This window comes from Epinephelus fuscoguttatus, linkage group LG5 (genome assembly GCF_011397635.1).
Source record: "Epinephelus fuscoguttatus linkage group LG5, E.fuscoguttatus.final_Chr_v1".
NCBI lineage: Eukaryota > Metazoa > Chordata > Actinopteri > Perciformes > Serranidae > Epinephelus > Epinephelus fuscoguttatus.
Genome location: NC_064756.1, coordinates 36954327 through 36970653, shown reverse-complemented (window position 1 = coordinate 36970653; position 16327 = coordinate 36954327). Strand labels below are relative to the sequence as shown.

The 16327-nt window shown below is 39.8% G+C and overlaps 1 protein-coding gene across 1 annotated transcript in view; it reads left to right on the top strand.

The window, feature by feature from the left end:
* Positions 1 to 354: 354 nt before the first annotated feature.
* The window catches only part of gpr4 (G protein-coupled receptor 4), a 76366-nt gene continuing 60393 nt past the window's right edge, over positions 355 to 16327 (top strand). The window contains exon 1 of the mRNA XM_049577523.1: positions 355 to 514. The gene's annotated coding sequence lies outside the window, so the exon portion shown is untranslated. The remainder of the gene's footprint in view (positions 515 to 16327) is intronic.

Here is a 16327-nt window from a genome sequence, read left to right as displayed (position 1 = left end):
TGTTCATATGTATGTCTATATATGTACTGTATATATATAATTCTCTTTTGTTTATTCATTTAATTTAATTACCTTTTTACTGACTAATACTGCTGTTCTTGTGATTAGTTGTTGATTTCATAATTGTCTTTTTAATGTAATTGTGCTTTAGCAACACATGTCAAATATCATGCCAATAAAGCCTGTTGAATTAAAATGAATTCAATTGAGAAAGAGAAGAGAGAGAGAGAGAGAGGGAGAGAGAGAGAGAGAGGGCGGAACAGTTACCAAGTCATGCAGAATGCTGCCTCTCTCTCTCTCCCTCTCTCTCTCTGTGTATGTGTGTGCGTGTCTCAGTCTGCCGGCTGCTGCCACTCTGTTCACACTGTACTGCGCTGTGGATCCTGTTTAAACTGACCATCACTACTGTTACTGAGCTTTTTTTGTGGAGGCTGAATGAAACAAAATTACTTTGTTTCTCTGGATGGATACACACTGTTTTTGGAGGTGACAGTGGAGACTTTGGAAGCTGAATGTGAGTACAGCCTTGTGCCTTTATTACTCAGCTGCTGTGTCTTTACTGTCTAGCATGCTCATTTCTTTGTACAGAGAGGGAGAAGTGAAACCCGCACCTGCCACAGGAAGCTATAATTCAGCTTTGTATGTTATGGGGACGAATTAAGTCTGGTGTTAACCTCTATATATGTAAACATGTATATGTGGGCTATGTGAGTTGTGTGTACCTAGACAGGAGTAATATGGATTACAATAAATAGTTTTACTAACAAAATGTAATTATGGCACATTATAGCCTACATATAATATGGGCTCTATCTATCTATCTATCTATCTATCTATCTATCTATCTATCTTTACTTATTTATCTTTATTCCTGGGCGTTGGATCACTAGGTCAGTATGTCAGCGTATTCACATCCCATAACATTCAGTCACACATTGCTTCAGTGTTTATAATCTGGATGAAACACTCCACAGTAAGTGAACATGCTGCTCTTACTGCACATGTTAAACTGTCAGAGGAGTCTTAAGCCATCAAAGAAAAAAAAAAACATTCAGAAGCTTCTGTACATGAACGTCTCCTCTGCTCTTTCCCCTGACTTTGAACTCAGCTTGTTTTCTACATCTGACATAACTTCCACTCTTCACACAGCAGGCTGGTTTTTGCCCCCATTAACTTGTTGCAAAAGCAAGTCAAATTGCATTTGTAAACGGATAAAGGATGAGCTGGAAGCACTGATGTTACAGTACAGCAGGCACTTGTGTTTCTGCCACAGCTCCAGGGGTTTTTGACTGCAGACAGAATTAATAAATCATGAGACTGAACAACTAAATCAGCCGTTTGTGACACTGAACCTCTCTGACTTTATCCCACACTGCGCAGGGAGCAGAAAATTGTTCTTTTATATGAGACCCTTTAAAATGTTGTTTATTATGTGTTAAACCAAGCTGCAGGGCTCTACACCGAGTCTTTGCCAACTTTTTAAGGAGATTATTATTTGTGGCAATTGAGTTGTAGCTCATTTACTGCCTATATCTAGTTGTAATTTTGTCATTTTGAAAAGTAGTCTGTAGATCTAAGATCTTTCACTCTGCCAGTGAAGTGAGGCAGGTTCAGTTTTCTGTCTGTCAGTTTGACATATCAGAAAAGTTAGTGAACAGATTGCATTTGGCTGACAAATTGATTGAAGAGAATTTGGTGGTGATCCAGATTCTTTTTTCACCATAGCAGTTGTGCTGCATTAATTTGCAGATGGAGCAGTCAGATTAAGGTCCGCCTCTTGATTCTGGAGACAGTGTTGTGTTCATGTCTTTTTCCATCACAAAGGGTAAACAAACATAAACCATAACAGTGGACAGGCTGCAGGTTTGCATGTAGACCAAGCATTAAAGGTTCAGTGTGTAAGATTCAGGGGGATTTAGTGACATCTAGTGGTGAGGACTGCAGATTGCCACCAGCTGAAACTTCTCCCAGTGAGAATACCTTCAGTGTTCAGGAGGTTTTTAGTGGGAGCTGAATTATCTGCAAAGGGTCTCTTCCTCTCCAAATGAAACGGACTTGGTAATTTAAACCAGTACAAACAGTGGCTGGTAGCAGAGTGTACAACTATAATAGCCGACGCAAAAATGCAAAAACGCGTCTGGCGCTGTCTAGAGCCAGTATTTGGTTTGTCAATTCTGGGCTACTGTAGAAACAACATGGTGGACTTTATGTAAGGGGACCTGCTCCCTATGTAGATATAAATGGCTCATTCTCAGGTAACAAAAGCACAACAATTCTTATTTTCAGATGATTATACACTAAAGAACATTATATTATATTCAATTTCTGCCAATACATCCCCCTAAATCCTACACAATGGACCTTTAATGGTGAAGACAGTGTTGTGTTCATTTCTTCTTCTGTCACAAATGATTAACAAACGTAAACCACAACAGTGAGGAGGCTGCATGTTTGCACGTACATCAAGTGTTGATTGTTAAGTCAAGCACCTTGTACTATAGTTTCATCTTGGATTGTTTTGTGTTGTAGCTTCAGTACTCTTTGGACTGCTACATACACTCTACATTAAAAGATGTGGATGTGAAAGTCAAGTTTACATGTCTTTGAAGGATTATCTCCTGGCAAGAGTCTTCCCTTTTTTAATGTCGGGCAGAAACAGAGAGAAAGAAAATACAGCACAGATATGAAACCCACAGCTTTAAGAAGGACAGATTGAGTTTGACCAAATCGAATCATTTTTGCAGGGATGGATTCTCTCGACCTATGGAAGTGGATTTTCATGCAGTACAATCATGAATGGCAGCCACTTGCCTCTCTTTGAAATGTTAAGAAGGCTTAGGAACAGCATTCAGTTTTTATTATGATTAGGCAATTTCCAGGGTTTTGATGCATATACTGCACAAATGAGTACATACCTTATATTGCTGTTAAGTGGTTGAGCAGATGAGCGACCTCCAGCAGAGAGAGAGACAGAGAGACTGTGATCTGTGCTTCATTGAGCTGCGGGGAAATGTTTCAACAGACCTTAATGGTCTTTTTAGTAAGCAGTCAGCACAATGAATCCTCTGTTCCTCCTACAGGATTCCAGCTTTCAACTCCAACAGTTGTAATATTAAAACGTATTCTCTTCTACTCTATGTCAGCGCTCTGTCCTCTCATTCCTTCCTTTCTCCTCCCCCCTCACTCTCTCTCTACTGTGAAGATCTTCCAGTTTGTCCACTTTCCTCTTTTATCTCATCACTCCCTTTCTTTTCTGTCAAACCCCCTCCTCCCTCCTACTTCTGTATTATGTCTCTCGTGTGATTACAGTAGCTTGTTTGCAATTACGTGACTATTACGATGCTCAATATTCAGATTGGGGCAAGAAGTGTACATCCATTCATAGCGTGTGCTGGAAATGGAGGAAAGAGACTACATGAAAAGGTTGAGTGAACAGTGATTTTCCCACAACCTGACCAGCTCACCAGGTGCGGACACGATCGTCCTCCAGACCTCCTAACATTACTTAGTTACACACCAAGCTGATGAAAGTGTACATGAGTCTATTTGAGTGCGGTTGGGTCCACGACTGAAACGACTGCTGTCTTGTTTTTGGCCAAATGAGTGAATGTGTTGTCAGGTTAATGTTACTAGCTAACATTAGCCTCCTTCAGCTACTATTTTCGACTTAATAGGTCAACTGTTCCCAGAGGTCTGGTGGAATGGCGTTAAAAATCTCAGTTGTAGCTTAAAACATGGTGAAGTTGTCACAGCACATTATAATTCCATCCAACTCTTGGCATATTTAAAACAACACTGTGTGTTAACCTTTGACATGAGCTGACTCTGCTCCCCCAGACTTAAGATGGAGGTTTTTGATCCACTTTTGCTACTGTTTCTTAGTGACTATTTTTGCCTTCTCCCCTGCATATCCTACTATTTTCAGGACTTAAATTGCTGTTGTTTTTCCCCAACTTGGTCAATGGAAATAACTGAATCATAAACAGCGCAAATTGCAGGCATTTGTGCAGTGTTGGTAGTCCTCATCTCCAGTTGCCTGCCCTCCATCTATACAGCGTACCGATGTGTGACTTCATATGCAGAGAAGCTATTGTCAGCTTTGAACTTGGTTTGTTGGCTGCAAAAAGAATATATCTAAAATGGCATGGTATATGAGTTAAATTTATGATAAAATATGCAGAATTTACCAAAAATACTGACTTTCTATCAGTTTTATTTCTGTATTTCATTGCATCATTTATAAAAACATGTAGGTAAACCCCCTTCTCCCCAACCTCCCCCTCTCCCTCCATCCCTTGTACTGAACTCTTTCTAACTTCTTTGGCAAGATAATCTGTGCTTTTTTTTGCTCTGACCTTGGGGGAAAAGGATGACTGTGGTTAGAAAAGAGCCCCAGCTTTACTTACCTACCGGTTCCTTTTACCACTCCCCAACCAATAACACACACACACACACACACACACACCACCATTTCCTTCTCACTCCCAACCCAGATAGATCTTTCTCCTCCCTCATGGTTCACCGTCTCACTCAGACGGTGGTGTGTCCTTTAGAAAAATGTGTTCACCCTTGGGTTTGGGAGACAAACACATTTTCAGCTTACTTTTCAACACAGTGCACTGTACCATCAGTCTCTCAGAACAACATACAGCACTACACTATCTGTTGACACAGGATGTGATAATATTAACGAAAGTACACAAACGTTAGTATGGACCAAACCAGTGATTTGAGAAACATTGTTCTCATCGTTTTTGTATTTTATCTATGAAATAGTTTTATTTCATTATTTGAAGCAGCTGGCTCTGGGGATGGCAGTGTCAGGCAGTCCATAACTTAGGTTCAAACTGAAATATCTCAACAACCATTGGATGGACTTCCAGTACATTTAGAACAGATATCTGTGGTGCTCAGAGGATGAATACCAATGACTTTGGTGATCCCATTACTTTTCTTCTTGTGCCACCATCCTGTGAAAAATCTAATAGATCAATAAGAGACAAAAAAAAGTGGATTAGGAAAAGAAATCCAAGGACAGGAGATGAGATTAGACCAGCTGGAAAGACGAGAAGACAAGACACTGCATTTTTTAAGGACAGTAAAAAAGAGAAGTGAGCTGAGCAAAAAGTAGCGGAGCAGAGGAGAAAGGAGAGGATAAGAGGAAAAGGGGATATTGAGAGACAGGCTAGAGATGAGAGAAGGTGGATGGATGAGGGGAGCGGGGAGGAGGATAAAAACAGAAGCTTCAGATGAGGCTAAATGTGAAAGAGAGAGCACTGATGGTGTAATTGCTCTCTAGAGGAGTTCTGATAAGCAGCACTTAAGAGCCTCTGTGGTTAAGTAATCACTGTGATAAAGGGCCAGAAGGGCTACAGCGGGAGAGAACTATGATAATGCCACACTAGCCTGACTAGAGGATTGACACCCACTGTGTTGTATTCTGACAGCTGTAGTGTAGCATAACATACTACATCAACACTCTGCACTGGTAATCTGTGAACTGCTGTGAAAAAAATTGACCTTATCTACTTTGCTTCCCATGTTGGGAGTTGTGCAGTTTGGATATTGCTTTTAAAAATGTACAGACACACAGCAGTTGTGTCATCATGTCTGCATGCAAAATTTGATATTGGAAAACAATTTATCTAGTGGTAAAATTATTCTCATTCATTTGAACAGTGAACAGTTGGTAAAATTACAAAATGGTCCTGTTTTTTGTTTCTTCATGCAAGCCACAGTTTATATTTACATATCAAGTGCCTTTTTTAATGCAACAGGTATTGAAATATTGCACACTTAAAGGGACAGTGTGTAGGATTAAGTGGCATCTAGAGGTGAGGGTTGCAGATAGCAACTGGCTGAAACTTCTCCCATTTGCCAAGTGTGAACTTGTGATTAGAATCTGCAGAAGTCTCTTCCTGTCCTGAACAAATGGACCAACTGATTTAAATTGGTAAAAACACTGAATGAAGCAGTTACAAATCAGTTTTCCTCCTACACTGTTCAGCTTGTCGCAGCAGGGCTGCTAACTACAGTGGCTGATGCAAAAACATGATGACTGTATCTAGAGCCAGTGTTTGGTTTGTCCTTTCTGGGCTACTGTGGAAATATATGTGTATATATAAATATTTACTTATTACATTATATTATATTCCATATCTGCGAGTATATGCCCCCAAAGTGTGTCTGATTTAGTTGTATTTATCGGGAAGGACTGCATATTGCAACTAGTTTTCAACAAACGTGAGCTCCCGGTTATGATTCCCTCAGTGTTTATTTTTTGGGAGGTTTTTACCGGGAGCTGAATTACACACAGAGATCTCCTCCTCTCCAAAACAGACCAGGTGATTAAACCTGGTAAAAACACTGAATAAAGAAGTTTTATGTTACATATTGTTTGTTTTTTTTACACTCATTGCAGATAGGTTGTTAGCCCAGCACCTGCTAATATTTGCTCAGTCTATTTCTCTGACAACTTAAGATCCAGACGTTCAGAAGGTTTATACTGGGAGCAGAATTATCCACAGAGGTCTTTTTCTCTCAAAAACAAACAGACCCAGTTATTTAAACTGGTAAAAACATTGAATAAAGCAGTTTCATGTTAAAAATCTGTGTTTTACGACAGTGTTTGGCTCGTCTGGGAGGGGCTGCAAACAACAATGGCTGACACGTAACGTAAATGGCCCTATCAGTGTTTGGTTTGCCCTTTCTGGGCCACGTTAAAAACATTTTGGACTCTGTGGATGAGGACCCCCTCCCTATATAGATACAAACGACTCATTCTAAGGTAACAAAAACACAACAATTCATTTTTTCAGGTAATTAAATACTAAATAAAACATACTAAATATATTATATTCCATTTCTGCCAATATATCCCCCTATGTGGGACCTTTGAAACTATAATTATTGATTACTAGAACTTTAATTTCTTAAAAGTTGACATAGAAGAGATGCATGGTTTTCTCTTCATAACAAAGGTGTGCAATATGCTCGACACTAACACTTAACCCTAACAACTAAATCAAGGTTATTGTAGTGCCTGTAGAAAGAGAAAACAATTAAGTCACTAAACAACAGTACAATCAGACAAAGTTAGTACAACATTTTGTAACTGTTTAGAAGTCGAACAAAGGAAGCACTTCGCACATCTATAAAACAAGACAGGTGCGTTGGAGAAAAAAGACCAAAAAGTAGAAGTGAAAGTTAAAATGTTAGCATGAAGTGCTGGAGTAATTGATCTACCAGGGAAGCTCTCAACACTTAATTGGCAAGGTCACCCTTCCTTAAGCCAAATGCACACACACATTGGAGTGATGGATGGACTAATAGATTACTTTTGTCCAGTTTTAAATAAGAAAAGTCATCCTGCTCACAGCTCGCCTAATTGAATAATTGTTCTGGAAACACAGAGAGGTGTGATGACCATGATTCTGGTCTCCTAATTAGAGGAATGACTCATAAGTGAAGGTGACAGTGGTTTGAGTCACACCCACCTCTCCACACACACACACACACACACACACACACACTCACACACACACACACACACACACACACACACACACACACACACACACACACACACACACAGAACAGTCCAGTGGTGAGCTTCATGCTTAATTGGAGGTCTCTGAGCTGAGTGGTGTTGGTGGGCGACTGTGCATCTATTTTTGAGTGTTGAGCGCTCATTTGCATTGGCAACAATACCTCCTGTCAGCCTCTGTTTTGTTTGTTGTCATGGCAATAAGACAATTAAATGTTTTACCGAAAATCCGTTTTCTTCACAGCTCGTCAGAGATAACAATTAAATATAAACGTATCCACTTGACTTTGAAGCTCTGCTGTGTGTTTTTTTTTACCTCACTGCCCTCATTCTACTGTTACCCTCTGTTCTGTTCTGTTCTTTTCTATTCTTGTTTTAATCGTTAAGTGGCCTGACATCAGTAAGGTGACATTTTACTGCTCCATCACTTCATTCATTAACTGACCAATGATAAGAAAAGGATTAGTGACTTCTAATTCATCACAGTGATAGGGGCAGGAATCATAACTATTTAATTAGCATCATTAGCTCATTAGGTTTTCAGGTCAGACAGAATTAATGTAGGTGTGTCTGTGAGTGTCAGACACTTTCACCATCTCAGAAATCAATGAAAAACAATCAGTGTTTTCATTTATTTTCAGATAAAACTCATTAAATTGTGTCTTTAATTCATTCATTCGAACTATTTTTCTTTTCGGTAATACCCCAAATTTAAAACTGGATTCTCATTATTGGGAGGAAATTAGTGGTTAATCAAATCTGGAAAGATGGGACCAGCATTTCATGACTGTCAAAAATGTTTTTCTATCACAGTTCCATGTGGTTGGTTTAGCTTAACTTAAAGGGAAATTTTGCTGATTTTGTCGCAGCAATTTTTAGCCGATCTGTTTGGAGAGTCAGCAAACAAGACTGAATAGCTTCATGCACAAGAGTTTATTCTCTATAGGAAAGGTGCAACATCAGGCTCAGAGGTCAGAGTTTGTGCCCAGAACAGTGAATACAGGGCATCTTTATACCTACACTCAGACGGCAAGATGTTGAGAAATCAACTGTAGCTTTCTTGGGCTTTCCTGATTTAATTATGTTCTCGTGACTACATCAGAGGAGCATACCTGATGACATCTAGTATATAACATGTTAAGTAATCGGCTGCATCTGTTTGATAGTCAATGGACTGTCTTTGAAGACGAGATTACAGTGAATGTAAATCTCTTGATGATGTCAAGTAATGACAGATGTTTACAAAAGGGGAATGCAAAGGCAACACACTAACAAACATGAAACAATAAAAGAATATGCATAAAAAAGACAACATTTCCAAGACACAACCAACTCTGTGTCATTGCTGTATGTGCAGTGTCTGAAGATGAACCCAGAGCTCCCTGCTCATTTGCCAGAGGACTTTAATGACACATTTTGTGTCACCTGGTAGATGGGCAGGGAGCTCTGGGTTACATGAAACAAAACCCCACAGCCCTTTCCTGCATTTGAATGGAGTTAGTCTATCAAGAGAGTGGCTGTGCAAATGCAGGGGACTCTAGCAAAACAGCGCATGTTCATCCAGCATAATATTTAAATCAGGCTAAACTTTTGCTTCAACATGACGTCACTGGCAAGTGCTGCAGCATTAGCCTCTTTATTTATTTATGTCAAATGGACGGTAGGCAACTGGAGACAAAGATGACCAACACTGCACAAATGTCTGTGATTTGTGCTGTTGACAGCTGTTCCATTGATCAAATTGGGGAAAAAAGGTCACTCTAAGTCCTGCAAATAGTATATCTTTAGAGAATATGTGTTCAGTCTGGAGGAGTGGACTCAACTAATGTCAAATGTCAACATTAAAGTACTGTGTTAAACATGCCTCAAGTTGGATGTGGTTATGATGTGCAAACTGCTGTGTTTTTAGCCACGACCCAGATTTTTTACACCGTTTCAACAGAAACAGAAATGGTTGACCTAGTAGGTAGAAAATAGTGGCTAAAGTTAGCTAACATATCAGCATATGGTTTTATCACTTCCTGCCCTCCACCTGAATTCCATGTGTCAAAATAGTCACATAATTGCAAACAAACATGCCGGCGCACACTCCTGGTGGATGACTATTTCTTCTGTTTGTGATTGCCAGTTGCAACCACTTTCCACTGTTGCTTTCATCTGTTACTCTTGGTTCATATTTTATGTCTCACCTGTATTTCAATTAACACGCTCCCACCAATGAAACTATCTGTGCTGTCTTAATGCAGAGCTGTTACAGCCTGACTCCCTGCTTCATGTGGACTTTCTCTTAAGCAAACTGCTGCCAGACTTGTTGTCACACAGTTTGCAGTAGATCATGGTTTCTTTGTTCTTAAAATGGAAAAAGGGATCCTGGCATCAACAAACTTTGATGCCAGAAACCTTCCTAGAACATTGCAGCGTGAGTTTCTGTAATGTAACAATGTAATACAACAGAGCCCATCTCTTTGTGTTGATGAAATGATACGGCTGATGGCCTGCAGACCGAGAAGGAGTTTTAAACAAAAGAGAGGGAAACAAAGATATGAGGGGGGGAACAGTGATCAGGAGTCTGTGTGTGTGTGTGTGTGTGTGTAAGACTCTTTCTCTCTCTGTATGTGTGTTTGTGTAACTGCTGACAGTCTGACGCCGCGTCTAAATGCACCCAGGGCATGATGAGGTCACCACTGTCTGTCTGTAAACACTGTTAGGCCTGTGACACACACACACACACAAACACACACACACACACACACACACACACAGATGTCTCCAGTGTGGAGACAGCAGCACCTGTGGTCAGCATTAGAGCAGTTTCAGTTGGTCGATAACATCTTCTCTGTTTGTCTTCCTTCTTTCTTTCCCATTAAACCTTTGTCCCTCTATCCACTTTCCTTTTCCTCTCTCATTCATCTTTCTATCCCCTTCTTCCTCCTCTTTCTTTATGTTTCTCAAAATCAGTGACTTTAACCTCTCTTTTTATTCTCTTATCTTCTCTGTTGTATATGTGCCTCATTGTTCCCTCTTGTGTTACCTATTTTCCACCTCTTCTTCTCTTTCATCTTCTTTCTGTTTTTTGCCAGGATCTAAAATTACTCACTCTCTCTCTATCTCTCCCTATTTGGCTCTCCCCCTTTTCCATCTCTCACATTATCTCTCTATCTCTGTCCACTTATCTCTCACATTTTCATTCTCTTTCACCCTTCCTCTCTTGACTTTCCCTCGATCAATAGGTTTCTTCTCATCGCTCCCCCTCTTATCTCTCCCTCCCATCTCACTCTCAGTTTTTAGTTGCCCCTGCTGGCCTAAAAATTGTCCACTTGGTATTGTGTTAAGTGAGAAAAGACTTTGAGTTTTTGCAGAAGATGTTGATTGGTCGATGTACTTTTCTCTCCCATTAGCTATAATCTGGTCCAGACTGTATGAGAGCTGTGCTGAGGCCTGCTCTAACAGTACTGCAAAGCTCCTTTCCCACTGCACAAAAAACCCCACCAACGCCCACTAACATCTGGTTTTTGAATTTAATGGCAAAGGTTAGGCTACAATTGGCATTCACTTCTAGGACAAATGACAAGTTTAGCAATCTCAGGTATTTACCTGCTCCAGCTCCAGCCGATGGAAATGTTACACCCGGGTGGATGGGCTAATTTTAGCCCCTTTGTCAGCACGATGCATTGACGGGCACCAAGTTTGAGAGAGAGAGAATGAATAAGTAACAATTATAAAAAAGATGTAACCATTGTAACAGTTTCACTGGCCTCTATGCTGCTTTCTACTTTTTACTAAACTCTTTTTTTCTGGTGCATTAATGAAGTTGAAAGTGAAACACCAGTTAAAAAAAACAAAAAACAAAAAAAAAGTTATTCACAAAGCATCCTAGACCTAGGAGCTCCCCAGGTGAAAAATGTTAGGAGCAGGGAGGAGGAAATGGTGAAAACACAAAGAGGTTGTAGAAATACTGACTCACAAAAGGGCATGTCTGTAACAACCAATCACACCTGTTAAAAGCAAGCATCATACCTAGCAACGGGGTCAGCCACACCTCCTCACTAGGATAAAAGTTAGTGTCCCTTCCTTAGTAAGAGTTGCTCTAAGAACTTTACTAAATCATTCCTAAGTTAAGATTCCTTACTAAAAATTCTTAGGCTAAGTTAGGAGCTCTCTGAGAGTATTCTCAGAATGTTTGTGAATACGGCCCCTGGTCTATTGGGAACTGAAAGCAGTCTATTGCCTATTTTTAATGGGTTTTCCTGCTTTTAAAAATACTGCATGTATGCGCTAATTTGTGTGTAAAAAGGGGTATTAGAGCCCTCCGCCTTCTGTGTGAACACCGGTCTGAAATGAAAGGAAACTTCCCCACAAAATGACCATTTGTATATTAATGAGTCATACCGTATCACCTTGAATTCTGTGGAAAACAGTGAACACACTGATTCACACATACACATATGTTTAAAAAGCTTGATATTGGAGTCTGGCTTTAAAGAAGGCAGGGATAAGTGCTACTTTCAGTTCAATTTTATATAGTGAGGTTTTAGTGAAAATCAATGCGTTTAGGAAGTACTGAGACTGGATAAATGAGACTCGGATGATACTGCAGGAGTTGTGTGAGAATTTTGTAAATGGATGTTTTGCTGTTTTTAAACATGAATCCCAATCAATCCATACCTTTTTCTATACTCATTCAAGGTAACAAGGAATTACTAATTGATTTGCAAATGGACATGCTGTGGGTGAAGTATTTCTTTAATGAGGGGGCTACTAATCAGTCATTCTTTCTCTTCTTAGTGTGGCATAGAGCTTTGGGCCAGAGAGGCTTTAAAACAGAATGAGATTAGTGGGCATTAGAAACTTGACTCTTGCTCTTGAGAGCACATGCTGACATGAGAACAAAGAGTTTTATTATTTAAGCTGCTACTGTACATTAATTTAATACGACTTTTTGACTATTACAATTTAATCAGGATGATCAATTGAAGGCCTCTTGGTGATGAGGTTACAGGTGCTCAGAGTGAATCTGAAACAGAAAGTCTGATGATGTTATGATATTTATCGGTTGGAAAAGAGGAGATGATATCCCTCCCTCTTCATCAGTCTCTTTGTCTCTTTCCCATCTTCCTTGTTCTTGCCACAGTCTCTCCTCAGGGCTGCACCTATCGACTGTTTTAGTAATGGAGTATGGAACATGATAAGATGAAACTTCAGTGATCTCAGAGGAAAAATGGGGTTGCTGCAGCAGTGAGAAGAAATATGATACATCAATTAAAAGTCAGACTATATTTTTGTGTGTGTGTGCATCTCTGCACATCTGTGTGCATGACTGTGTACACCAATCTCCCAAAACATTTAAATCACTGACAAGTAAAGTGAACAACATTGATCATCTTCTTACAATGTAGTGTTCTGTTGGAAAACCTTGGGTTATGACATTCATGTGGTTGCGACCAGACACGCCCCAGCGGCACTCCCCAGCAGGAAAGTGCATCATGCCACACCACAAAAACTGCTCAGGAATAGCCCGAGGAACATGACAGAGACCTCAAGGCAGTGAACTGGCCTCCAAATTGCCCAAATCCTAGTCCGATCAAAGATCTGTGGGATGTGCTGTTACCCCACCTCAAAACCCACAGGACCCAAAAGATCTGAAGCCAACACATTGGTGCCAAACGCTATAGGACACCCCCCAGAGGTCCTGTGTTCATGTCCAGACAGGTCAGAGCCAAGTCCAGTCCGAGGAGGATCCTGCATGGATTGGGGGTACCTCTGGGGTACGAGCATGTCCATCAAATATTTGATCAGATTGGGATCTGGGGAGTTTGGAGGCCAGGTCAACATCTTGAGCTCTTTGTCCGGTTCCTCGGGTCATTCCTAAGAAGTTTTTGTGGTGTGGCATGGTGCATTTTCCTGCTGGGGGGAATACTGCCATCGACAAGTGCCATTGGCATTAGGGGGTTTATTTAGTCTGCAGCGGTGTGGTGCATGTCAAGTGGCATCCACATGAATTTCAGGACCCAGCAAAACATTGTATTGCAGCAAGATGATCAATGTTATTCACTTCATCCGCCAGTTGTTTTATTGTTTTGGCTGATCGGTGTATATCAGATATGTATAGCAGATACAGACCTACGGATGAATGATGTGCAAGAAGTCTTGACTCTGTCATGTGCAAAGAGCAGTAGTGTTATTATTATTATGAGCAGAGTTTAGTTTGGACTGTTAGAGAACAAATCCCTATTTACGCACCCAGTGACCAAATTAGTCTAAATTCATTAGGTCTGGTCTCATCTCCTTAGCTACAAAATGCTTTACTGTGTTCACCTGCTACAGCAGTCACAAACTTCATCTGGCTGATCAGAGCGTGTTTGCTGAAAACCCTGAAGTTTGGAAACCAAAATGAGTTGAAAGCCGATAAAGGTGATAAGTGACCCCACTCATGTTTCACATGATCCATTAATAATACAGTGGAAACCTCTCATAGCAATCAAGGTGACAGTGATAAACTGCTTAAATGGATCGAAAAATTTGGGACAGAATAAGACATTTACAAATGCTGTTTAAATAATTTGCTTAAATAAAAATCAAATAGTTTGCTCACAGTCATCATCATTTTGGGTCTTATCATACATGACAACATAAAGAAGAACAATTTAAAACTGTGGTATTTCTTTTTTTTTTTTTTTAACTTCACTCCCATGATACTTTGCCTTGCAACCATCTGCTTCCACCTGGTTACCTGAGGCTGCTGCTGCATGCGTCTTCAAATCTCTCGATTAGGGAGGTCAGTTTCTGTTAATTTTGCTTTTGATAGCCAGACAAATAACTGTTTATTTATTTTTTAAGACAAAAATTCACAATGGTGAAATACAAGAGGTGCTTTCCCATCAGACCAGCACTCCATTGACACAATGAGTTTTCGTAGAGCACTTTGAGGTGCTATCCAAGGAGGAAAGGATAGCACACAGGCATGTTCAGACAGGTACAGGACAATATATGAAACATCTAAAATGAACTAAAGAGAATTCTAATGGTGTAAAATAAAAATCAAAGATTTTCTGTTTTGTGTACCAGTAGTGCTCTGAGGACTCATTTCTGTTAATCTCATCATCTTGTTCTCTTTCTCTGAGGACATGGATACAGGTAAACACTGAGGTAAATAATGATCTGATCTGGAGGAATACTATACAGTAGCTGCTGTAAGTAAAAAATACAATGTCCTGTACTGGAGTCTGCATCCTGCAGTGTGTTGTTGTTAGATCAGGATCATTTTTCAGAAACAAAGCAACATAAGCTCGTTTTGTTTATGTCTGTGATATTAGTCTGTAAGATTTAACTGACTGAAAAGGACCCAAGAGCTGTAAAGCTCACTAAGCACAAACTTTAAACAATGTTTTTGGTGACCACTAGAGAAGATGAACGTTTTACAGTGGTGACACTGGGGAAATTTGTTATGTTATTACTGATTTGATATTGAAAATGAATAGATTACTTGTGATCATTAGACCCTTCACACGCAGAGTTTTAAAAATTATATTATTGGACTGCCAGACTGTTTTGGCGGCAGGGAGACAGCATATATTTAATGTTTCACTCACACTGCCATTATATCTGAATTATTTTGATGCAAGGGTGTTCTTTTTGAAAAAGACTACAAGACAGGAGTCTAATCTATCAATACTATGTTGCTTTTTGATTTATCTCCAGTCAGTGTTTGGTTAGTTTGGCAGTGTCTGATTAAATACATTTTAATTTGCATCATGCAAGCACAAAACTGAGGATCTTAAGACTCTGTTTTCACACATAGGAACCTTCTTAGAGACACTCTATAAAGCAGGACCCACCTTAAAGTTACAATCCTTTACATCCTCATGAAATCAAACCCTATTTTTTTCATGCATTTTATCTCTGCAATAGCCATTTAGTGTGCTTACACGCAGTAATTACCTCTCTATATAGTAATTTCTATGGATAGTGGCAGAGTCTGCCATTCTTGCAATAGATTCACATTGCCATCTTGAAGGTCCTGTGTGCAGGATGTAGAGGAATATATTGGCGCAAATGGAATATATTTAATTAAGTTTGTTTTCTTTAGTGTATATTTAATTTAGAATAAGAACTGTCATATTTTCATTAAAGTAGAATGAGCTATTTATATCCAAATGGGGAGCAGGTCTTTGTCCATAAAGTCCACCATGTTGCACCGCCTTGTTTCTACAATAGCCCAAAACAGACAAACCAAGCACTGGCTCTAGATAGAGCTATCTGAGTTTTCACTTTGCCCACTGTAGTTAGCAGCCCCTCTGTCATGAGCTGTATCAAAAAACATTGATTCTCAACATGAAACAGCTTTATTTAGTGTTTTTATGCATTTAAATCTCCAATCTGTTTGTTTTGGAGAGGAAGAGACATCATTATATACTAATAATTAAGCACCTGGTAAAAATCACAGAGAAAGAAGGTGAGCATGCATTAGCAGGTGCTGGCTAGCCGCCCGTTGTCAATGAGCCAAAGCGTGTCAGAGGAAAATCTGATTTGTAACATTAAACTGCTTTATTCAGTGGTTTTACCAGATTTAATCACCTGGTCTGTTTGTTTCCGAGAGGCAGAAACCACTGTAGATAATTCGGCTCCCAATAAAAAAAACCTCCTGAACAGTGAACACAAGGGAATTCTGATCTGAAGTTTAAGCTCGTTGCAATCTGCAGTTCTCACTGCTAGATGCCACTTCCCCCTAAATCTTACACACTGCTCCTTTAAACACAAGGCATTCACTGGAGTTAATGCATT